At 40.5% G+C, this 25,578-nt stretch overlaps 1 pseudogene; it reads left to right on the top strand.

Annotated features, from left to right (window-relative positions):
* Window positions 1–1,516: 1,516 nt before the first annotated feature.
* LOC123629876 lies at window positions 1,517–25,149 on the top strand (annotated as a pseudogene).
* The last annotated feature ends 429 nt before the right edge of the window (window positions 25,150–25,578 follow it).

Genomic DNA, 25,578 nt, shown 5'->3' with positions numbered 1-25,578 from the left:
GGGAGGAAGGCTGAAGCTGGCTCTGCTCTTTGAGATTCAATCTGGGCAGTTCGACAGGTGATGGATGAGTCCCTACAAGTAGGGGGGTAGGGCTTAGTCTCCTCATGAGGACTGAGTGACATTCAGGCAGTACTCTTCTCCCTTCACCCCACCCTTTTTTTTTGTTTTTTAGACAGACTCTCGCTCAAAAGGAATTAACAAAAGGAATTAACTTTTAAATTTTTAAAAAAATTATTTTGAAAACACTAGTTCTTGCAATTCAAAGGTTTGGGCCGGGTTGTTTTTCCTTCTCTAATGAGCAGTTTTAGTGTTGATAAAGTGTCAATCTCCAGGAAATTTCTGCTTCCATCCCCTAAAGTCAGACCCTGTGTGAGCTGTAACTTTTAGAACTCTGAATGAGCAATTTGATTCCCACCTATAGTTTTGAATACTGCCTTAAGGCCACGTCATTCCTTCTTGGCTCAAGTGTATCCCCAAAACAGACCAAGAAACCAGCAGGAAGTAAACACACAGGCACACTAGCCAAAAGTCTATAAATTGGGTGCCTGGGTATTCAGCTAGTCATCCATGTGTTCATTCAGCAAAACGTGTTGAGCACCTGGCGTGGGCCAGGCAGCCTGTGGCCGAGGTTCTGTGGATGCCACGGTGAAGACAGGAACATAGAAACACAGAATTGTTTTTTTTTTTTGTTTGTTTGTTTGTTTTTTGAGACAGAGTCTCGCTCTGTTGCCCGGGCTACAGTGCTGTGGCGTCAGCCTAGCTCACGGCAACCTCAAACTCCTGACCTCGAGTGATCCTCCTGCCTCAGCCTCCCGAGCAGCTGGGACTACAGGCATGTGCCACCATGCCCGGCTAATTTTTTTTTTCTATATATATTTTAGTTGGCCAGATAATTTCTTTCTATTTTTTTAGTAGAGATGGGGTGCTGCTCTTGCTCAGGCTGGTCTCGAACTCCTGAGCTCAAAGGATCCGCCTGCCTTGGCCTCCCAGAGTGCTAGGATTACAGGCATGAGCTGCCATGCCCAGCCCAAAGATAGTCTTAAACTTGAAAGCCAAGTTTAACCTTTCTGCCAATAAAGAAGATGAGATTAGCAAACAATGCCCTTTTTTTTTTGCAATAAATTATTTTCTCTTTTAGGTGCATAAGAACTGGTAGCACTTACAGAATTATGGATGACTCATTAAGTTCGACAAATCTAAACTCATATTTAGAAGGCATTGCCAGAAAACTTTGCCATTAGGGAAACAGGTAACCGAGCTGTCAAACAGTCAACAGTTACCTAACTGCTCTGGGAAGCACAATGAATTTATAGCAGTTCGACTACTGAGGAAAGACTTGGATTGCCCAGGCTTTCTGCGGTGGTGAACTTCCTCCCTCCAGTGGGAGAAACTGCCAGTAAAGGAAGAATGATGATTTACATACCAGAGCAAGGCTGATCTGCCACAGGTCTTAGTCAGAGCCTGCCCATTTGAGACATCCTGGGAAATCACCATTTGGAAGAGAAGAAAAGTTAAAATCACAGCTACTGTGCTTATAATCTTATTTTGTGTAACTCATATCCAGAGTTACTTCTGTTTATTTTTAATGAAAAACTATCGCTGTTATCTTCTATCATGAGTTAACTGCGGAGTATGTTTTTTAAATTTTGTATATTTGCTCTCACCCTAAAAGATACCAATAAGAGACTTTTTTTCCCCTTTTTTTCCCACTGCTTTCCAAGACTCCAGGAAAAACAGCTTCCATGGCACATCTTGTACAGGAAACTTCTAGAATGAGTGCTGCGGAAAGTTCTATGGAGCATGCAGAGGTAAGAACACATTTCTAGGGGATGAATTGAGCACACCTGGCATTGGTAGCATTCCTAGCAGTTAATTGTGCATTGATTAATAGGAGTAGAAACAGCTAGTTTGCTTTTTTTTTAGCTAAGATGTGCTCTATATTTTTAATCAATGTTATTTAACACAGAAAAAGTATCTGGGTAACTGGTGCATTGCTTTTACCCTCTCTGGGCTACATTTCTTCTTTTACAAAATGAGAGGATTAAATCTGTCAAAATTACTTTTGGCCTCCCAACCCCATGGGTTCCATATTTTGCTCTTGATTTATAGGAATTTAGTTCAATATAAAATGTAAAAAGAATATTGGTCTGGTTAGAGATAGAACATATTATAGCAATAGAGTATCTATAGTAAAATTTTTACATATTTACAACTGATATCAGTATTCTTCTTCAGTTATTGCAATAGATACTTGCTAATAATGAATGAAGTAAAGTGCTTTCTTAAAGTTTTTTTTTTTTTGAGATAATCAAGGTATAATGGGAAACCAGGTGGAACTCTTTTGTTCATTTAGGTATTTAATGTAGTAGTGTCAGACCTTAAATATACTAGAAGTTGGTACGGCTGTTATGGTAGAGAAAGGAATGCCCAGCTACTTTGAACACAGATTATACTTCACAGGGAGTAACCATAGGGAATTATTTACAGGGAATAATTGCTCTGTAAGCAGATGCTTACTAGAACCAGTGACTAAAAATCTTTATTAGATACCTTCACTAGCAACTGGAAAGCAAAGTAAATACAAATGAAAAGTGACCACAAACCTTTGTGTTTGATTTATTTCACTTCATTTTAATACACACCTGAAACATATGAACCAGAGTAAAATGTTGCTTAATCGCCAGTGAAACTCCTAGTGACACATTCACGGCTTACGGGCCATTCCGATTCACTGTGCCATCTACCTTCCCTCCCTCTTTCCTCTCCCGCTTATACCTGTGCATACTTCTGAATTTCAGAAATTAGTACTCCTACAGTTACAAATAGATTCTCTTGCAGATTTAGTAACTAGCTTTTCAGTAATCCTTGTTTATAAAATAAAAATCAAGGGTCAAATATTTTACACTTTTCTTCCAGAGAAAATTAGTTATGAAGGTTAAAAAAAAAAAAAAAAAACTGGCTGGGTGCGGTGGCTCACGTCTGTAATCCCAGCACTCTGGGAGGCCGAGGAGGGAGGATGGCTCAGGTTCAGGAGTTCGAGACCAGCCTGAGCAAGAGTGAGACCCCCATCTCTACTAAAAAAATAGAAAGAAATTAGCTGGACAACTAAAAATATATGTAGAAAAAATTAGCCGGGCATGGTGGCGCATGCCTGTAGTCCCAGCTACTCGGGAGGCTGAGGCAGGAGGATCGCTTGGGCCCAGGAGTTTGAGGTTGCTGTGAGCGAGGTTGCTGGTGGCAAGTTAGGCAGATGGTGGTTTCCGGAGCTTTTGAGCTTTCTTTAAATGAATACTCCCCCTTCTGAAAAAAATACGTCTAAAAAGAAAGGTGGTTAAATTTTTCATTATGCCAATAATTTATAATCAATCTAAATTTGTAATCTAGTGGCTTTACTCAAGGAGCTGACTAAAGTTACAAGGTACCAGATAATCTATGCCCACCTCTATAACATACTTGTGTCATGGTCATTAAAGTATTTTTGGTTTGGTTTGGTTTGGTTTTGGGTGTTTTTTTTCTTTTGTTTGTTTTTTGTTTTTTTAGAGACAGAGTGTCCCTCTGTCACCCAGGCTAGAGTGCAGTGGCCTAATCATAGTTCACTGTAACCTCGGACTCCCACCTCAAGCAATGCTCCTGCCTTAGCCTTCAGAATAGCTGGGACTACAGGCGTGTGCCACTATGCACTGCTATAGTTTTTATTTTTTATTTTTTTTGACACAGGGTCTCGCAATGTTGCCCAGGCTAGTGCTAGGATTACAAGTGTGAACCACCACATTTGCAATCAAAGTAATTAACTTATTTAGTTCTGGAATCAACTTGCCACATTTTAGCTGTATGTGTTCTTTATTCTTGATGGTTCTATCACTCCTCTGACTTTTGCTAGGGCTACTCTTCAGAATCTCACTCACATACATGTTCATGGGCACAACTATAAAAATGACTTCTTAGAAATGTATACTATGTAAATGCCTAAAATGTACCCATGAAACTTACATGATTTCTATAAGCCATCATACTCTGAATTGTCATTTTTTTTTGGAAAAGATTGAAATCCAAATTCATGAAATTTTAAATTCTAATCTCTGGCTTGCCCATTGCAGTATATAGATACACTTATAATTTATTAGAGAATTATTTGGGTAACTAATCCATATAAAGGAGTTTAAAATATAATATGAAGCTGATTCATCAACAAGTTACTATGAAGGACTTAGAGTGTGAGGATTTTTACTGCTAGAATCAGGTATTTTTATAAATCATGACATGAGAGTTGGCCAAATGCATGAGGTTTGTGAAGGACAGTATTTCTCCTGCTTATTTTGTAGACTTTTGTTTCAATCTTCCTTTTTTCTTTGTCCTCAGTGTGCTCAATCATCAAGAAGAACGAACTTGACAAATTCTCTTGAACAAAAGATAAGGTGCTTGGAAAAACAGAGAAAAGAGGTAATTTAGAAATATTAGTTGAAACCACATGTGTCGTAGATTAACACTCAGAATAAAATAGTGTAGCACCTCGTGCTTTTTATTTTTATCAGGTCACAGTATTTACCTCTAGGATACTAGTCTGCACATTTTGAAAACAAGTGGTTTTTTCTTATTCACCCACATATCTTGTACTTGGTCTCTCAGTGTTTGTGCAATGATGAATGAGAAATAACAAAGACATAAATCTGGTAATTATACTACTAATTTTCTGAAAACTTAGATCTTTCTTTCACATGGACCACGTGAGCTTATCACCTGTACCCTTTATGCCTTGCAGCTTGACACACCTTGAAACTCAAACTGTCAAAGGCTTCATAAGTACAGTTGACTTGTAATTTTGTAATTTCTTTTCTAACCCATTCTATGTATTATTTAATACATCTTTCATTTCTTCTATAGTGCCTTCTATTCCTCTTTGATACTGCATTGAATATTGTGCCCATCTGGAAAATTACTGAGCTATGGCAGAGTAATGTTGTTATAGCATAGAAATGTGAATCCCTAAAATGCGAGCAGATCAGGTATATTTATATAATAATATTATATAGTCTTATGCTAAATAACCATATCTATTTCCAGTGTAAGATGTATCTAGTAACTGCCACTCTGGATTAGGTATTTTGTCCTTTAATTAGGAGAAGGCCTTGCTATTTTTTAGTCACGCGACTTATCTTCTCAGTGTCTGTTCCATATTGATAAGTGCTGGAATTTCTCTTAATGTAGGAAGCTGTGAGCTTCCCCTACAAAAATACTAAAACACAGATCATAGTGTTCTTTCTACCTTCTAATTAGCAGATAGTTTTAAGATCCTTAAATTATTTGCTGCCTCACATTTTTATAAATATTTTCTTAGGATGAAACTGTTATTCCTTGAAATCTATACCTTCAAAAAGGTGATATCCATTTGAGCATATATCACAAATCATGTGTTAATCTTTTAAAGCACATTATTCCAAGCCAATGATTATCAGTTAATGGAGTCTAGGATTTGTTAATATAAATTTTGCTTTAAAAGAACTGGAAAAAATATTTCATTATAATGATCAGTGTAAACACATAGACCAATATGGAAAGGTTTGGAGGAAGACCCTTCATACATTAATAAATCTTACCAAAAGCTATCATTTCTTATAGACTTTTAACAGATTCTGATTGGATTAAACAAAGAAGATGAAAATTCAAATACTTAAGACAAGTTAATAGTTGCTGATAAACTGTTCAACTGATTTGTCAAGATACATCTAAGACTTAATAGTTGTTCATACATGGATCAATTCCTAAAAGATGATTCTAACGAGAGTGAGAGTGTGTCCAATTAAATTATCCTCGCCCAATCAAAACTTGATGGAAGGAATCTCATCCTCACTCATGGTTTCCAAAAAAATCTCAGTAAGGTCACAAAGTGATTTCATTGTAGCCAAATTTCCAGATGGGCGGGCATTCTTTTTTTGATTCATCAAATTTTAATCATTTCAGCTCCTGGAAGTTAACCAGCAATGGGATCAGCAATTTAGAAGTATGAAAAAGTTGTATGAAAGAAAGGTGAGCGCCTCTGTTTGGTCTTTTCTTGAAACCAATCGCCCTGGTGGAGCCAAGAGCATCAGGACTCACCGGCGGGAGCCGCCTGCTGAAAAGCGAGGGAGGGGTGCTGAGTACGTTGTTGGCCTCTCGGTATTGACGATTAACCATCAGCGTCAGCGAATTATCTTGAGGGGGCTACAGAAATGTGCTAAAAATAGCCCCCAGCAGCATCTCGGGATTTTTATGCCCATTTATCACCCATTTATCACGGTCCATCGAGAGTCCAGCCTCAGCTGTGCTGTCAATACCTGCAGCCATCAGCGCCCAAGTTACAGGTGCAGTGAGAAACATTTAAAGTTCACACGGTTCTAGGCAAGTCTAGCTCTAATTAATCAATTAGAGAGCAAAAGCTGGTCTCCATGGAAACAAACGGTGGCGACAGCGAAAGTGGGAGGACAAACGGGGCCCCCCCTCTTCCTTCTAAAGCACATTTGCCCTCAAGGAGCTTTTGCTCTGGTGAGGAAGGAACTTTTTGGACAAAATCTCCTTTCATAGGTCAAAGGCAATTTATAACTTAAAATCATTCTGTCCTCCAAAAGGGAAAGCGAGTTCCCCTATATAAAGGAAACTCGACCACACGTGAGGAAGAGCAGCATTCGTCCCTTTATTTCCCAGCACGATGTCCCCGAGTGCTCAATTGAAAGGTGCGGCGTCCGCGGGGCGGGAGTTCGCGCCCGTCCCGGGGGCGGCGCCGTCTGGGAGGCCCCGGCCGCCGTCGGTCCGTCCCGCGGGGCGTCGGATTAAAGGCCGCGCCCGTCTCTCTCCGTGCGGGCATGTTCCGCCGGCCGCGACGCCCGCTGGCTTTCCCAGACCGTGCCAGGCCGCCGGAGAGCCGAGAGCAGCGTGACCAACCTGGGGACGCGGCCCCGGCGGTCGACCCCGCGGGCTGAGCCGGGGAGGCGGGAAGCGCGAGGCCGTGCGGGGACAGGCGCGTGCGTGGCGGACCATCTCCCTCAGTCACCGAGTCGCGCCCGGCGGGGGCGGGGCGTGTCCGTCGCTGCGAGCGCGGGCTCGGCGGCGACCGTCTGTGAACGCCTCCCCAGGTCGCGGAGCTGAGGACGAAACTGGATGCCGCGGAAGGACGGCTGGGCGCGCCGGATGGGGAGCGACGGCAGCAGCGCCTGAGAGACGGCGACGGGCCGCGCGAGGAAGTGGGCGGGCGCCGGACGGTCGTAGCGGGGCTTCCTGTAGAAACCCCGTCAGGGCGACGGCGGCTGGCGCGGGGGGGGGGGGGGGGGGGGCGGGGGAGGGGAGGCGCCGGGCTCGGCCCTCGTCGTGCGCAGGCGCGGATGGCCGCGGGCCCGCCGGGAGGGCGCCGGCCCCCGGGACGCTTCGGGCTCGGCGAGAGTTACTTTTCCTTTTATTTATAGTTATTATTTTTATTACTGGCATTAATAATAATATAGCAATGCCTCGTATTTGTACAAGACAGCTTACAGAGACTTTACAAACAGCTAATGCGTTTGTAATCATAAAAAACAACACTTTTCGAAGCACTTCGGCCTCATCGTCTCCTTTAGCGCTCTCAGCCCGCCTGGGAGGGAAATGTGACTTTTGCTGCAGGAACGACGAGGAGGCTGAGGCTGCAGAGGGTGACCCACGCGGAGGGGGGACTCGAACCCGGTTCCCGGATGCTGAGCCTCCGGCAGTCCCTGCCGCAACCTGGGTAGAGACAATTGAGACGGCAGTTTCTCCTGAAATAGATCCTTCCCTCCCCCTCTCCCCCGGTTTTACTTTCAATTACTGGACTTCCTGAATAGCGTAGAAACTGGGGAGGAGAAAGCCTTAAATACTAGCGGCCTCCAAGTAAGAGAAAACACAAGGGTGGCTGTTCCGTGGTGGCGTCTGGCCCCTGACGCTGCGAGGCGGTGGCGGTGGCCTAAGACCAGCGTGGCACGTGCTGGCCCGGGGGCTCTGGCTCGTGGGACGTGTTTGCCGCAGTGAGGAGGGAAAACGGATTGTGGCGACTCCCTTTCAGCCGGGTAGCCGGCATCTCCTTTTCCAATCACACCCTGACCGGGAATCTTTGTAATTAATTGTTTCCCTGTGCAGTTGGGACCGTTTTCTAGTTAGAATAATTTTCTCTTAAATTAGAAAATGATTGGTTCATTTTCTAAGTCTAGAGGCCATGCTGTTTAACTAAAAGCAAATAAAAAATGTTTGCATTTTTAATGACAATGAATTACCTAAAGTGGATTTTTAAAATTTAATAGTTGCGTTGGGAAAGATCAATTACTAAAATAACGTACTTTAACACATGTATTAGCTATTTTCTTATCTCAAGTTGCCTAAATTCTGCAATATTTATTTTACCTGGTTAAAATCTCAATCTCCTTAAGAATCCAATTTGCTTGACAAAACATTTGCTATCTGGCATCTAAAATTAAGAGATAGGGGACATTGTCTGAATCCAGAGCCTGTTAGTGTCTAAGCAGCTAACCTTCAGTCATTTAGTACACTAGACTTCTTGATAAAGATCTAAAAAATGGAACAGTGGTGGCAATTGAACTAGTTGATTTCTACCTTTTAAAAATAATAATCACAACAATGCAGTGCTCTGAATAATTACCTATAGTGAAGGGTCTTGTTTGCCCAAAAATTGTCTTCTCCCACTCTCTAGTACAGAGTGTTGCAGGATTGAGCTTTCAGATAGAGTATTATTTTGTTGCAATGACAGTTTTTTTCTTTTTAGGAGTTTCAGCTACTTTTCTGAATCACTTATCCATCACTTAGTATATGGGAACTTGTTTATTCTGCAGACCCATTTATTTGACTATTGAAAGTAAGACTTGGGGATCTTGATTTTTTTCCTAGGGTCACAAAACTTCTAAGCTACTCCACTAAGTCTTGATAAAAGAAAGATTTCTTCAATCCTAACCTTGTCTTTCACCCAAAGGATATTGGTCAAATGGAATGTTCAGTGAAAATCTTGCAGGTTATGTTATTATTATATCTCAGAAGGGTGACCCTCTCAATCTACCATAGCAGCTGATATATCACTTTTTCTACAATATCGCATTTGACATTTACTGAGTTTGATTTTATTTTCTTGCTCTTTACCTCAGAAGGAAAAGGAAAGCCTAAATGAAGAATTGCATGAATTGAAGAAAGAAAATAAGCTTTTGAAGGAAAAAAATGCTCTTGCAAACAAGAAGAAGGAACATTTAGAATGTGAAATAAGACGCCTCAATAAGGTATCAGGCCAGCCCAAGCATGGGAGATCAGAATGAGAGGTCCCTGTGTAAGGACACTTTCCTACTGAGAGTCACAACAAAATCTAGCCTGCAACATGGGTCCCAGCCTTGGGGGCTTGCACAAGACATTATCTGTAATTTTAGAAATAACTCATGTCTACAGCTTTCAGCCATACATGGATAAGGAGGCTTTAGGGAATTTATGTCTCTGCAAAGAATCATCATGAAAAAGAGAAGTGAAGAGAAATTATAGACTATAAGAACTGTTTTTTTTTTAGTTTGAAGAAGCACACAAAGCAAGTGGGTGTTTGCGAACAGTAACGTATCTCTTGATCAACCACAAAAGCTTCCTGAGGAAACAAGCTGCTCTTTAAAATGATCACTAGAGCTGGGTGTGATGCACACTATATGGAAGCATGCTAAATGCCAGACCCAAGGCTGAGATTGTGGCCCTCCCAAGTGCAAGCCTAAAACCCACTTTTATTGGGGGCAGGATGTAGGGGGGGGTCAGGAATAGTCAAGGCTTTTAGGAAAATGCAAGTGTTATAATACCTTAACTCCAACGTAATTCTTCAGAGGGGCAGCCTGTGAATTGCTGCAAAAGGATAATGCGTGTGTGTGTGTGTGTGTGTGTGTGTGTGTGTGTGTGTGTGTGTGGTTTTATGGACTAATTACTTATCAGGGGGAAGGGGTCGATAACTAGTTCAGGGGAAAAATAAAAATTCGTTTGCTCTTGACTTCCAAGCGCCAAGCCATGTGTGGAACATGGGAATGCTGTAGCACGTGGTTGAGTTGAGATACGCATCTCTCAACTAGCTATCTCATGACCAAAGCCATAGAAATTGTCTTTCTTCTGAAAGGAGAGTAGGTGTTTGGCCTTGAAAATGTGCTCAGACCCTGTGTTTTGGACTGAATGCCCATGGCTGTAGTTAACCAGAGTTCCCAGGTGTCATTTAAAGATCCTCAATGCTAAGCATGTGCCTGCATAGTTGATAGGATGCTTTGCAGATGTGACCCTGTATTAGATCTGTTTGTGGAACAAGTTATTCATCAGGAGAAAATGGCAAGGTGGAGATTGACTTCACAGGCAATGTACTTTATCCTCTAAAAAAGAAAAACAATGTTTAGATAGACAAATTTAGGGCAAATATGTATCTTTTTCCTCCTATTCTCTGCTGGAAAATCTTCTGCAAATGAATTAGAGGAACTAATTAAGATTATATTAAAAATCCCTCGCATTTTTGACACCGTATTACAAGTTTTCTTATATTCTGTAGTTCATGTCCCTAAATGTGGGCACAAAGATATAAATCTCGTAGATATCAGAACAGCCAAGAATGCTGTTTTTTTGCTTATGTCCATGTGCACACTTCATCTTTATTTATCTGTATTTATAGTTCATAATTTTTTGAAGTTAGAAAAATAATAATTTTATAATTCTGGTGATTATAATCATAAAATATCAATGAGAAAAATTGATTTATGTAAACGCAGATATTTATACATATGTCACCTCCCAAAGATAACTTTTCTGGCTATCCTAATTAAAATTACATACTCCTCATACTTCCTGCTTTAATTTTTCCTTGGAATTTGTTGCTACCTAATATATGTTTAATGTCTTATATTTATTATCTTATTTGTTTTCTGTCTCTCAATCTTGATTACAAGCTACATAAGGCTAGGATTTTTGTACAGCTGTCTTCATTAAGCACTGTAGACACAGTGTCTAGGGACCACAATACGTTTAGGGGCCCATAAATGTTTACTGTCATTTAAAATCAAAAGAAAAAATAAACTTTTGTTGAATATATGTTTTCATATATATTTGCCTTTATAGCAAGGCAGTTGTAAAATATAATTTTAATACGTATTTTTATGGAGAAAGGGACTCACAAAGGCAACAGCACAATGTGGTCCTGACTTTTTTTCTGTTTTGTGTACTGCCATATCTTGAGTGCCTAAACAGGGCCTTGCTTACAATAAGTTCTTAAATATTTGTTGAATGGGTAGATGAATGAATAGATGAATAAACAAATTTAATTAGCTAGTATGTAATATGTTCAATAGCCAATTCTAGACCCAAGATTTATGCTTTAATGAGCATAATACATTACTTATGGGCAGTGAGAAAAATAAAAGGACACTTAAAGCCAGAAGAGATTTTGTCCCACATGTCTGTTTACACCTTGAACTGTCACTTGAAAACATACATATTAAGTGATAGTTACGAAAAGAGATTTTTTTCTCATTTAGCACATGTGTTAGAAGATCATGACGTGTAAGATGTTATTGTTCTTCTATGTTACAATGAATATTTTTCTTTTCTTTTTTACCACTGTGATGGAAGTTACTCAAAATGTTGATTTCAGCAGCGGACTGTGCACACCGTGCACCACAGCACGGAATTGGGGCCTGCCCTCCTTGTACAAGCCTGCTGACCCATTCACTCAGCAGAAATCTGTAATACGTCAGCCTAGTAATGAACTTGTGATTGTCAGAAGTTCACACAACTGTGTACTCAATCCAGTTTATTTGCTTTGAAGAAAATACCCAAGGGTTTTATTTTCATCCCTCTCTCCTGTTGGGGGTATGGCATGGTTGTATAGCAGAATATTACTCAAAACATCATTTGGGACATTTCTCAGCTTTTGAGAAACTCAGATTCTCAGACTCTACCCCCAGATCTGCTGATGCAGAATCTCAGACTGGCAGTGCCCAGGGATGGGCATGTTTGCTACCTCTCATGCTCCCTGAGGTCTGAGCATCATCTACAGAGTTAAATGTAATTAAACCAGAGAATCTAGAAAAAGGCGATAGATATGGTTTCCTTTCCTATTTGGCTAGGTAGAGGAGGGTCCAACATCAAAGCCCCCATAGGTAATAATGGGGATTGAATAGCATAAGCATTATCATGGAGAAAAGACAGAGATTCTGGGGAAAAAAAATACATAATGCAAAAAATCAAAAAGAAGAAAGTTATTCAGTCCTGTAAGCAACATTAAAGATGAAATTCTACCTTGTGGGTGCATTTGAAATGATTGTAACTGTTATAAATGGATTCATGTGATGTGGTAAATCTTAGATCACCCGTGTGCTTATCTGCTACCACAGGCTCTTCAGGACGCCCTGAGCATCGAGTGTTCTTCATCTTCCGGGGATTGTTTGTGGAAGTCTGGAGAGCGCCACCTTCAAGAGCTGAGGACAGAAATGGAAGTTCTCAAGCAGCAGGTGAGAAGCTGGAAGTGGCATGAACACAAGAAGACAGGGGTTTGTCACACTCCTTTGGACACTTGTTTTGCTGCTCAGAATATGTCAAAAGTTTTTTGCATTTATTTTAATTAGAATTATCTAATTTTACAGCTTGATAGGAAGACTATAGATCAGTTAGTTCGTTCCCACACTGTATAAAAGAGGGAATTGAGTGTCTGCTGGATTAAATGGCACGGCCAAGCTCACACAGTCAAAAGAGGGGTATGCTAATTAACCCTTGGGTGAGATTCTGTTAGCACTGGGTCTAGAGAGTTTCATGTAGACATTATTTTTAAAATGCTGTTTTCTGGTTTTTTTTTTTGTGAAACAGAGTCTCGCTCTGTTGCCCGAGCTAGAGTGAGTGCTGTGGCGTCAGCCTAGCTCACAGCAACCTCAAATTCCTAGGCTCAAGCGATCCTCCTGCCTCAGCCTCCCAAGTAGCTGAGACTGCAGGCCTGCGCCACCATGCCCGGCTAATTTTATCTATATATATTTTTTAGTTGGCTAGATAATTTTCTTTCTATTTTTAGTAGAGATGGGGTCTTGCTCTTGCTCAGGCCGGTCTTGAACTCCTGACCTTGAGCGATCCACCTGCCTCAGCCTAGACAGAGTGTTAGGATTACAGGTGTGAGCCACCACGCCCGGCCTAAAAATGCTATTAATCCAAATTCTGGGCCTTTTCAGAAAATGGTGGCAGCCAGATTGTGATTTCGTAGCTGCTGGCCTCCAGACTTTTGAACAGGAAGGGCAATTTTAAAGGGCATCCTTTGCACTGGGCATAATCACTGAAGAGCCAGGTCTGCTCAGCTGTTCCCATGTGTGGGTAGCACCACCTGGCAACTTACTGATGCCCATCAGCTCCCTCCTCCCCACTCACCCAGCTTCCCTCACTGTTGCCAGGTGGGCAGCAAGAGTAAGGATGCGCTTGCTACAACAGTTCATGCACGTATCTGCCGGCAGCTTAGGGCTGTAGGGATGTAGCTGCCTACACTGTTTGTGTCTAACTGTAGTTCATTCAGCTGGTGTGCGCTTGGCTGAGGGCCCAACCATGCATAGCACATCTCTTTTCCTGTGAAAGGTTAAATAAACTAATGTAGGTAAAAGGCTGGAACAGTTCATGGCAGTGTCGATAAATACAGGACACATACAGGAATCCCAATGCCTGAAGCACATGTTGCCGGTAATGTATTAGCAGTGGGGAAGAGGGCGTCATAGAACAAAGGGATGGAAAGTGTCTTTTTCTGATGTCCCTGGGTTTGATTTGTTGACTGTTTTGCTCTGAGCAAGTGCCAATGACAACGATTTTTGATGCAGTACATGAAAAGATTGAGCACTTGTGTTATTTTTGTTATTTATTGTTATTATTTCATAGGAAGTAGCCTATCTGTAAGTAGATCTAAAAATGTCATAACACTTGATGGTGAAGTTGGGTTTTCTCTTCTACCAAGTTCATTTGAATAATCGTGGTCATATGCATGGCTTAAAAGTAAACCCATGAAGAGAATAGGGTAATATGCAGAGTGTCAAAGCTCTGTCAAATTCTCAATCCCTAAAACACTGTTGGTACTAGCTAGGATTCCTTTGAAAAATAAAAAGAACGCATTGCTTATGTTCAAAGACTTGAATCCTCTTTGGTGCTGATGTATAATGTACATAATGTGTCACTCTTACACATGGAGTTTACAGTAATGGATTAGCTCATATTTGACAAAGACAGTGACAGGTATGATTTTTTTCATAATCCCCAGTGGGAGATCCATCTTCTTAGTTTTGGGGTGGCTCTGTTGGTAACTTTCTTCATAAGCATTTTAACTGCACATTTCTAACTGGGCACCCACAATCACCACATCACCAAGTGCCACGTGAAACACTAAAGGGCTTAAATACACAAAGAAATTGAATTAGAGTCTTTGCCTCTACCTGGCTGAACTGATGACATTGCCAGGGTTTTCCACTCTAATCAGATGGCCTGGTCCCATGTAAAAGTCTTCTGGTAATTGTTTACAGAGCGTTAAACTGTCTCTGGAATTGCACCTCAGTTCTCAACCAAGAAAATAAAAATAAAAATAAAAATGCCAGCTTGGCTGTATATAGCTTCTTTGCAATGCTTCTGGTAAATAAAGCCTTAAAAATGGAATATGTACATCTGCATCTAGAGCTATCAAAAGTGTTTAATTTTTTGTCTTGCCTATTTTGTTCTATTATTGTTGACTTAAAATTGAAAAACCCTTAGTTAAAATTTATTGTACTGTTGGTGATGAAGGTACAACGTGCATTAGTGTTTATAGACAAAAATCTAGCTACTGTGTTCCAGTGTAAGTAATTTAAGTCATGGTCTAAGAGGAATTTTTTTGCCTCATTAGCTGAGTTTCCTTTGTTTTCATAACTTCACATGCTAGTCTACAAGCCCCCAGTCAACACTATGCCCATTAAAAGCAACAACAATAATTAAATCTATTTTTCTTTTTAGATTGATCACCTTCTGGAATATTTGAAGTACCTCTCAAGAGGTGTTCCACTAAAATATTACTTATAAAGGGCAAAATTTGTGAACGCCTTACTTTTCCACACACATCAGGCTTTCATTTCTATTTTGCACTCAACCTATACTTTATACTTGGGCGCTTTAGCATGTCAGTATTCTGTGGCTTCCCTTCACAGCTCTTGTCAGTAAACTGTCATTTAGAACTTCAAGCAGTGTCATGCATCGGAGCCCTTGTGTTGGTGCCAGATGACTGGTCCAGAGGGTTCATCACCACAGTGGAGAGTGTGCAGCAGAGAGGAATTGTTTCAAAACATACATATTGTTACTTTCCTTCTGAATTCCTGATGCAGGAATTGTTGAGAGTTGCCACTGTAAACAAAGCGAAAGATAAAATTAAATAGTCCTGTGTATTTCTCCATCATACCATGAAGAAATATTCATGAAGAGAGCATAGGAACATCTCAGATTGCAAAGGCCCAGAAAACACCTTTTCTGAAATCTTTTAAATGGCTTAAGAGTAAAGGAAGCTTTTATAACCACAAGTTAATGTTTCTTAGGTGCAAATATATGAAGAAGACTTCAAAAAAGAATGATCGGATCGAGAAAGACTTAATCAAGAGAAAGAGGAGCTACAGCAGATTAATCAGACTTCCCAGTCCCAGCTGAACAGGCTCAATTCTCAGGTACAAATCAAAACAAAATACTCTTTGCCAGAATATGTGTATTTTATTTTATTTTTTTTCTTTAAAAAAAAAAAAAGAAGACTTTTTGACTTCTGTTAGTTGACACTGGATTTTCTGGAGAGATTAGCACCTGCAATGAAATCATTCTTAAACAATCTTGTGAGGAGATGAAAATGACTGGAAATTTTTTTTAACTAAAGTATAGTAAAGTATTACCCAAGAAATTGGATTCCAAAGTCTTTTATAAAATACAGTTCTTTTGATCTTTTTCTCATAATATTTATCTTGGTGGAATGGGAGTTGAACGACCTAGTACTCAAATAGAGTGAAGTGGTTTCTAAATTCTTGTCATTTTCTTTGAAGAGCTATGTGAGAGTGCTCTTGTCTGCCAAAAACATACATATTTCTAAAGGCCATTTACATGTGAAACTGAGGATTTTGTTCCGTGGGTTTCCAGATTTAATGTAACTGGAGCACTTTCAAGGAAGCCAGATAATGGTTACCAGTTTATTAAAATAGAATATATTAAATGTAAGCACGCTAAAATTAAGTGTAATAGGATATATTAAAGTAGACTCAGGAAGTTGCCATGATGGGTAAATACTGATGTTAATGAAGAAAAATGTAGCTAACACAATTTGGCTTAAAAAAATAAAATGAAACGCAACATTTTTTTTTTTTTTTTTTTGAGACTGAGTCTCACTTTGTTGCCTGGGCTAGAGTGAGTGCCGTGGCATCAGCCTCACTCACAGCAACCTCAAACTCCTGGGCTTAAGCATCCTCCTGCCTCAGCCTCCCGAGTAGCTGGGACTACAGGCATGCACCACCATGCCTGGATAATTTTTTCTATATAGATTTTTAGTTGTCCAGATAATTTATTTCTATTTTTAGTGGAGACAGGGTCTCGCTCAGGCTGGTCTCAAACTCCTGACTTCTAGTGATCCACCCGCCTCGGCCTCCCAGAGTGCTAGGATCACAGGCATGAGCCACCATGCCCAGCCGAAACGCAACATTTTTGATTTGCAAAATCTTGCAATGCTTTTGAATAAATAAGAGATCGTTGTGGTACCTTCTGTGGCAGCTCTTAGCTTTAAGATTCTTAGTCTTACAAGACATTTTAAACTCTTAGTCATCCCCTTCCTCCTCCAAATACAAAGTAGATTGTGAATCAAACTTAATTTCTTTTCTGATTTTTATTGAAGGATTAATTTGAAATTTCTAATTCTACATGGAAAAAATTTTCAAGAGAACAATTTTCTCTCTAAGAAATTAGAGGAATAAAATAGTAAAATATAATAAAATAATTTTCTGAAAATAATTTATGCAACCTAATACATAATTTATAAACAGTGGGTAAGAAAATATTCTGGTTACTCTAGGTTAAGAAATCTCTCTTTTAGCTTTATTTCTTACATGCAGAGCTTCCTTAATTTCTTTTGTCACTGTATAAATAGTTTCACTTCCTACTATATTTGAGTTTTATCCATTCTTCTATAATAAGTTCAGATTGGTGATGAATTGATGTCTAAGACTGGCAATGTCCTTGCCATTACAGAACTTTTATCCAGCCCCGGAACATCTGTTCATCCATGCCATGTTATATGCTATAATCCACAAGTCATTTCCTGTGCCATCTGTAATTTTTGATAGTTATCAACAAAATAAATGTATTGTCTAGACACAGTATGGTATAATTGTGCTTATAAACTAAGGGACAATCTTAATGATATGTAAATGATATCTTAAAACTATTAAAATTTTCCTTTAAAATAATGATAGCCCAATCATTTATTTTTCAAAAGTGTCCTTCACTTTGGAAAAAGGATGTTAGAACTCACAAAGAAATATAGTAGATGGTTTGATGATCTTTGTTAAGTGTATTTACAGCAGGTTAAATGCTATGATATAATAAAAAGGACTGGGGTTACCTTAGTTGAATAACATATTATTTATTGTCCGAGTGGACTTTTAAAGGAATGTTTAGGTCAAATCATTCTGGAACTAGTTGCTGACACACCAGAACCGATTCATTCTGTCACCGGGGATGTTTTTAAGGCAGCAACAATGGTAAGATAGCAACGTGGTGAAGTGAGACCTGCTTAAGTACTCAGGAGTCGGAGAAATTTGGGGGGAAAGACCTGGTGGTCCTGCCACTCTAGTGCTCAGTTGGTGTGACCTTGAGCAGGTTATTCAACCTGCAGTGACTCCCTTTCTTCATCTGTCGGATGACAGAGTTGGACTAGATGAGCTCTAAAATGTTTCTTATAACTCTAAAACCTCTCTCTATAAAAAATAAATTACCTAACCTCTCTGAGTATCCTCACCTGTAAAATAGGGATAACGATGCCTGCTTCATGACTTCACAGAGTTGTTCTCAGGGTTAAGTAGGGGAAAAAAGGCTTTATAAAAACACCGAGCTGAAGTCATGACTCAAAGGTATTTCATAAATTATTTTAGTCTGTTAGAAGGGTGCATGTTTAATAGTTTCATTTAGTTATATGAACATGCTACTTTCAGTTCCTTGTATTCTAATTCCTGTGCTTTTTTTCTGCAAGGCATTCTGCTTTGTACTGTAAAGGAATAAAATACCAGTTCTTATTATTAAAGAACTCATGATATAATTAGAGAGACATACACAGTCTGTTCTGAGCATCGCAGATTCCGTATATGTGAATTTGCCTGCGCACTGACGTGTGTTCCCCCAGATCGGCCCCTGCAGTGCTCTCCTGGCACATTCGCACACCTGAGCAACCAGATTCCGTATATGTGAATTTGCCTGTGCACTGACGTGTGTGTGTTCCCCAGATCAGCCCCTGCAGTGCTCTCCTGGCGCATTCGCATGCCTGAGCAGGCAGTGGCAGAGTCACCTGACATGCACATTCCTGGCTGAGGTTGAACACGGCGCTGCTGCCTTCCTGTTTCAGTTCTCACACTGTAGAAAGTTTCTTTCTTGTGATCCATTTAGTGCCATGTGTTTCACAGCTTTGTGCTTTTTGTTGGTAATTTCATTGTTTACAATGGCCACGAAGCATAGTGCCGAAGTACTGTCAGTGTTCCTAAGCGCATGAAGGCTGTGACATGCCTTTACCGAGAACACGTGTGTTAGGTAAACTTCATGCAGGCGTAAGTTGTAGTGCAATTGACCATGAGTTCTGTGTTAATGAATCAGCAATATATAAAACATAAACACATAAAACAGCAACACATAAAACAAAGTTATGTATCAATTAGTTGACAAAAATACTGTGACCAGAGGCCTGCAGGAACTGAAGCCTGCATTTCTTCTAGGAACAATGGTTCAGAATTCACTAACCCGGTATTTGTTATGACTTTATGGAACATAACTACTGCCAGGAGCAAGAATTGACTATACATAGCACATATTGGACAAAGCCTCATAGTAAACACACGACTCCATGTGGGAAGACCAAGGGAGGAGGGAATAATTCTGAAGAGCGCAACTTGGAAAGATATCACCCAGGAGGAGACATTTGGCCATGCCTTTTAGGGATGCGGAAAATGGGGTATAGGGATAAGGGTGGCATTAATAAACACTCAGAGAAAAAGGGGCTTCCTCTAGGTGTGTCAGATGTGGAGGGACCCCAGGGCAGGTGACTGTGCTAGATGTGGCTGGGAGAAGTCGGTGTGACTTTGAATAAGTTACTCAACATCTCATGTGTGGATGTCCTCATCTCCAAAATGGAGATAATAATATTAAGTATCACCTGGGGGCATTAAGAGGATTCAATAAGTTATTGTACGTGAAGGATTTAGATCAGTGTCTGGCCTGTGTTAAGTGCATGTACAGCATCTAACATTTATTGTGGGGGCTTTTGAATGTCAGAATGACCAATTCCAGCTTCATTCAGTCAGCAGTGGAAGCCGTTTCTGTATCTATATCTAAATAGATCAGCTTAAAACTCAGAATTACAATAGCCTCAAAAAGTTGGAATAGGATTTAAAGCTATCCAGCTTTCCACACTTCATTTGGGAATTTCAAGATAGGATCAGTGTGTGATTGGAAAAACCAGAATGTGACTGTTTTTGTTGGCGTTCCTGCTGCCAGCGCCTCAGCGCTCAGGTCTCTGAGTCTGTCGCTGACAGCTGGGTCAGGAGTGCGTTTGGAACCAATGACTTGAACTCTTCTTGATAAGCAAATGCCTTTGTTTTGTCCATAGACAAAAGCTTGTCAGATGGAGAAAGAAAAACTGGAAAAGCAATTAAAACAGGTATGTTGGTCCTTACCTAAGCCCTCTTGTCACAGTTGAGGTGGCAACTGCAAGTCACTCACACGTTTATTCCCATGTACAGCGTTTCTCGTGGTCCCGGTTAAAGGCGTGCGCTGCTGCAGGTGGCCCAGAGCAGCCTGTGCCTTTCATTACCGACTGAACCGTCAGTGGGTGGACCACGCTTGGGAACTACCAAAGACTTTCAGCCGTCACACTCGGGCAGAACACGCGCTTTCTGGAGCATGTTTCCAGCGGCACAAGCCTTAGTGTGTGTTCACTCAGATGGAGATTCTTTGTACACCCACAAACACCTGGGAAATATATTTCCTTGGTATTTCTTGCAGTTGCTCACACAATTTACAGTGGAAAACCATAGCAAAGATTTTGCCTCTTTCAAGAAAATGTCTTGATCACTGAAGCATTCTATCCTGTGGGTTCTCTAGTGGCCTTAAAGAATGAATATTGTTTCTCTTAATTCCTAATTTCCTTTCTGGACTTGAGTTGTCTCTGACTGCAATCTAAGAAAACTTACTTTATGCCTCAGTGGATGGTTTTTCTTCAGTGAGGACCCTCTATGACGATAACTCAGAAACAAAAAAGTTAACTCTGTATACTTTTCAAGTGTTTCTAATTTCTTCAAAATGAAGAAGTGACTATAGTTTCACCTTAGATAAAATTTGGCCTTGGAGTCTCGTCTGTATTGGTCCTGAATCTATACTGACATATTTACTATTTTGAGTTAGAATTATTCCAGATTGGGCACCTCAAGATTGAAACCCAAGCTTGTTGTGTAGAGCACGTGTCAGTGTAACTCCCCAGTTTCACCCACTGCCCATGAACCGACAGCCTTGTTCTCCCCAGATGTGTTTGCCAACCTGTCACTGCGGCTTGGTTTTCCACCTGCGGGATCCCTGGGGACCAGCAGGCCCTGCGGCTGTGCAGAATCCACAGGAGCACCCAGTAAGTAAGAGCTTTCATTGTGGCAAATAAATGCTTAGTGTTCTCTTTAGGTAAAAATTATGTGCATCTCTGGAGTTTTGGCATGTAATACTACTATCTGTAGAAAGAGCTTCTATTTTCTCTCATCCCCTAATTTGTACTGTTCCGGTGGTCGGTGTACAATATAATTATCTTTGAGACACTGAATCCACAGGACACATAGATATGAATAAATTAACTGAAAGGTCTCAAACTGAGGTATGATTTCTTGAACAAACATGTAACATTTCATATGGGTCATTTTCAATTGGCATGCCCGACTCTACTCAAAGGATGTTTTTATGTGTAAAGAAAAGCAAAGTAAATATGGGCAAACAAAAAATGAGATGCTTCTTTTAGTTATAAACGTAAATTGAACAACTATGGATATGGCTGCCTGTGTGCAAAATAGCTTTTGACATTTTTCAATTGAAAGGATTTTCTTAAAGGATCCAAAAAAAAGTGACCCACTTAAACTGTTCTCCACGGCTGTGTCTGCCCAGGCAGAATGAAGCGAACAGTTGAGCAATTATTTGTGAGTGGAATTGATTTGGACAGTCAACCTGAATAAGTCAAACCCGAAGTGCCCTTCCTTTCCTTCTCAGTGGCAGTATCCGCCCCCTCCTCTCCCCACAGTCTGAATTCTGTGTCTGCTCTCCATTTTGCCTATGTAGACAGAAACTTTATCCAGGAAAAGAGTTACACATTTTTCTAGATTTTGGATTTGCTCGGACAGTTCACCCCACATTCCTTAGTTTTTATTAATGGTGTTTCCAATGATGCAAAAAATTTGAGATTTTAACTGGGATTTTCCTGGCAAGGCACATACAGACCGCCTGATTCTCTTGGTTGCCTGAAACCTCTCATACTTTGGTACTTGAGTGTGACTCAAAGCCCGTGTCTCAAGGGAGGATATGACGACTCTCTGGGTGGCATGAGCATGTCAGGATTTAATGAGCATCTCTGATTTGGCCCTGGTGTGACACAGCACACTGCCGAGAACTGGGTTTTCATGTTACCCGTTGCTAGTGCTGTTCCCTCTTCCTTTCTCATTTCCTCTTTTCTTTACCTGTTTCTTTACCTCTTCCTTTCTCATTTCCTCTTTTCAGTCTTTACTAGAAACATTTCTGGGAATCTTCAAACACAGCTATTATTCCTTAAAATTTTTTTTTTCCAAGAATGTAGGAGTAGACTAAGATTGTGGGAAACATAAAGAGAAATCTATTTAGGAGTTAGCTTCTACAGGTTGGGGAATTGGAGAGAGATTTTTATAAAAGATTAACAATAAAACCAGTAAGTCATTCAAGTTTAGGAGTAGAAATGGCATTTTTGTCAACTCTTCATTTACAGAAGGAAGAAAGGACTTCACCTTCTCATTAGACTTTCCTGTCACCTGGAAGGGGCGAGGCCATCAAGACCACACAAACTTAGCACCAACACAGATCCACGTTTGAAAACAGGACTCCAGGCCATGCGTAATGGCCTACAGTTTCAAGCTGTATTCAGTTTTTTAAAAAATCTTACATAATGGCAGAATTTACAGCAAAATCCTCAGAGTTAATTTCAAAAGAATATTCCATGTTTCTTGCTAATAGCTAAGCCTGAATTCAGTCACAGGCAACGATGCTGGTGACATGATGGCATATTCACCTTTTGGTGACTCTTCTGAGCTATAAAACTGAGGCTCACATCACTTACCCTGTGTGTTACTGGAGACGTCTAAAAATAGATGAGAAGATAAAAAGCAGAGGTGATCTCATTTCCCCTTTTAGCTTTTTCATGAGCCAAAGGAGCCAGGAGCCCAGGTGCCTGAGTGGGGCAGGGTGAGGTCACACTGTCCCGGCTCTGAGACAGGCGGCGTTCCCAGTGTTGTGTCAGGTCATTGAACTTTGTAGGCTACTGTTAGTGGCCGGGCAGCCCTATCAGTGCTCTCTAGTGGCTCACGTTAGAGAAATTTTCCTCAAGTTATTTTTAGGAGATAATTGAATAATGGCACAAAAGATGTATATTGTCTGTGTCTTGTGCGGAAGTAGGAGGCTGGGGTGGGCATTCGGAGCGGAAGGCAGGCCTACTTTGTGGCCAGGTAAAGCTGAGCTTGCTCCGTTCCAAGGAGTTAAATACAAAGATGCTGGCCTTGGAGCTATCTTAATAGTTCAGGTCTGTAGCTTATTGTTTATTCAATGCAATTTGTTTGACATGCTCCCTGACATTCAATATCTAGCTGTTCTTAACTAGTATAAACCTAAGAGAAAATCCCACGAGAAAAATCTGGTCTTTCTAGACTAGCCTGGTGCAGCAATTTGGAGAGTAGGTTCTGCTGGAGAACCGTGCAGAGGGAAGGGTGAGCCCTGCGTCGCCATCCTGAACCTCTGCGTGCCCCGTCCCCGTCTAACAGCTTAGGTTTCTTCCTTGAAGAAAAGAGAAAACATATATTAAACTTGCATTTTTTTTCCTGGCCTCCTCATTGCCTCCAGTGTGAGGGTTTTTAAAAAAGTATGTGTCGATGGTAAGTTGCTTTGTTTTATGTATGGGCTATGGTCAGTTTTACGCAAGTGTTTATACTTCTGCAGATATCCAAAACACATCTGTTTCAAAAAAAGAAAGAAAGAAAGAAAACGTATCACAGCCGCAGAGTAGGAGAAATTCTGGCCAGAGTGGATTTCAGAGGGGTGGGGAGAGATGGTGGCAGTGATGAGGGAGGTGAGCAGGATGAAGGAGCTTGGCGACAGATTTGGGAAGAAATTACTTCTGTGTTGTCTGCTTAATAAAAGCCACATAACATAATGACGCTTTGTGACTTGCCGCTGCGCTTTGTTTGAAGTCCATATTGCTATAATAATGTTTTATTGTTCCACGCAGCCAGACTGCCCGTGGTACGCTCCGGACTGGCTTCCGCCAGACGCACAGCACAAGGCCAATGGTGAGAGCACAGCTGCACTGCTCAGTCTTTCATGTTGACTTTCTGATGGGATGTTGACTCAACATGTATTCATTTGTGCTCGGGCAAGACTTACTATAAAGTCGTGTTGCCCACACAACTTTAATTTGATGTACCTGGGGTTAAATTAAACTCCTAAAAACAAAGAAAATGTGCAGCTGCAGAAATGCATGAATCTCCATTCTGGCTTCTGGTCCTGTTCCAGTCTCAGAGCCAGAATTCCATCTGGGGCTAGAAATGAAAACTTTCCGCATATCTGTATGTAACAGCAGCAAAGCTCTGCGATTGTACTACAAAGGACAAGTGCTCATCTATTCCAGGTTTAAATGTCACTGGCAGACAGACAGAGGCAGCCGAAGGCTCAGAACTGTGTTCCTTTCTGGCTAAATGTCAGACTCCATGGCAGAGCTGCTCGTGTAGGCCGGGGTTGCCCACAACAGCCACCTCGTAGTGTGCTGGGAAAAACCACAAGTCGCCTGTCAAGTACTCATATCTAAGAGTACTTTGTAATCTTACTTTTCTTTAGTTTACCATTCTCCTTCTTTTTTATAGAATCTGCTATACTTTCTACCACTATGCTTTCTATGGTCTCACATGGCCCCCTAGAAGGAAGCTGTATAAACTGAGATATAATCATAATCCCACTTTTATTCTCATCGCATATAATCCAAAGTCCTTAATGTCTGCCACATGTTTGAAGTCTCATGACACACAACTGTGACTCTGACTTGTTAATTTCCAAAAATTTCAATCTATCTAAAGAAGCTGAAGATCTATTCTAATTTCAGGCCATTTAGTTCAGAGCTGAGATCATAGAATTCTAGTTTTTAATACAGGGAGTCCATTGTGGAGTGAAAGTAGGGAACCAGGGATACCACAGTTCGAGTTGTGAACTTCAGAGAGCTGCTGGGTTTGTCATGGTAGTCTATGTGAATGGACGCTCTCAGAGTTGTGCAGTATACAACCTGGACAGCTGTACACAGCACTGGGAGTGTTAAAGGCCATAGCTTATGGTAACATCACAGAGAAGAAATATAAAATGTGAGAACTCTATAATAAAATGTCCAGGTAGGTATTTATCAGAAAACTATAGGACTTGCTGTTTTTCTTTGCTTTCTACTACAGATATAACTAGTGGTTTTAATGAAGTTCTTGGGCTCCAGCTGTAATGGAGAGCTTTCGTTAGAAAGGCGTATTTTCCAGAATGGTTGTTGCATAACATCTGTGCTTTTGAAATCCATTGCTGTATAATAGCTGAGTTGCTACCCAATTATAATTTTCATTTTATATTGGTCTGGAATGAATATTAAAGATATTTTCTCCTTGAGTTGGAGTTTAATCACTAGAAAATACTCAATAGAGAATTACTCAGAAATTACTCAGTAGAGAATTCAGTAATATCATAAGTCCATTTATATATCACTATGCTAATAATTATGTAAAATAGAGATGAATTGTGGTGACATTCAGAAACTAAATAGAACATGCAAAAATGAAATTTCGTAGTAAGTGTATGAGACCTGCTGATTTTGTCTACTTAGGAAAAATATAATTCGTTTTGTGACGTATACATATACAGTGTGTCTACAGATGTAAAACTACAGTAAAGAATAAACCTCGGTGCGTACCCACCTAAGTATTTTTAAAAATATTACTATTTTAATCTTCACAAGGATGCTATAAAATAGGTTTTATTTTAAACTGTTTTACACATGAGGAAACTGAGGCTTGGAGAGTTTAAGTAATATATCTAAAT

Source organism: Lemur catta, unplaced genomic scaffold (genome assembly GCF_020740605.2).
Source record: "Lemur catta isolate mLemCat1 unplaced genomic scaffold, mLemCat1.pri scaffold_55_ctg1, whole genome shotgun sequence".
Lineage (NCBI taxonomy): Eukaryota > Metazoa > Chordata > Mammalia > Primates > Lemuridae > Lemur > Lemur catta.
The sequence above is the reverse complement of the archived record's forward strand: the minus strand, read 5'-3'. Positions and strand labels throughout refer to the sequence as shown.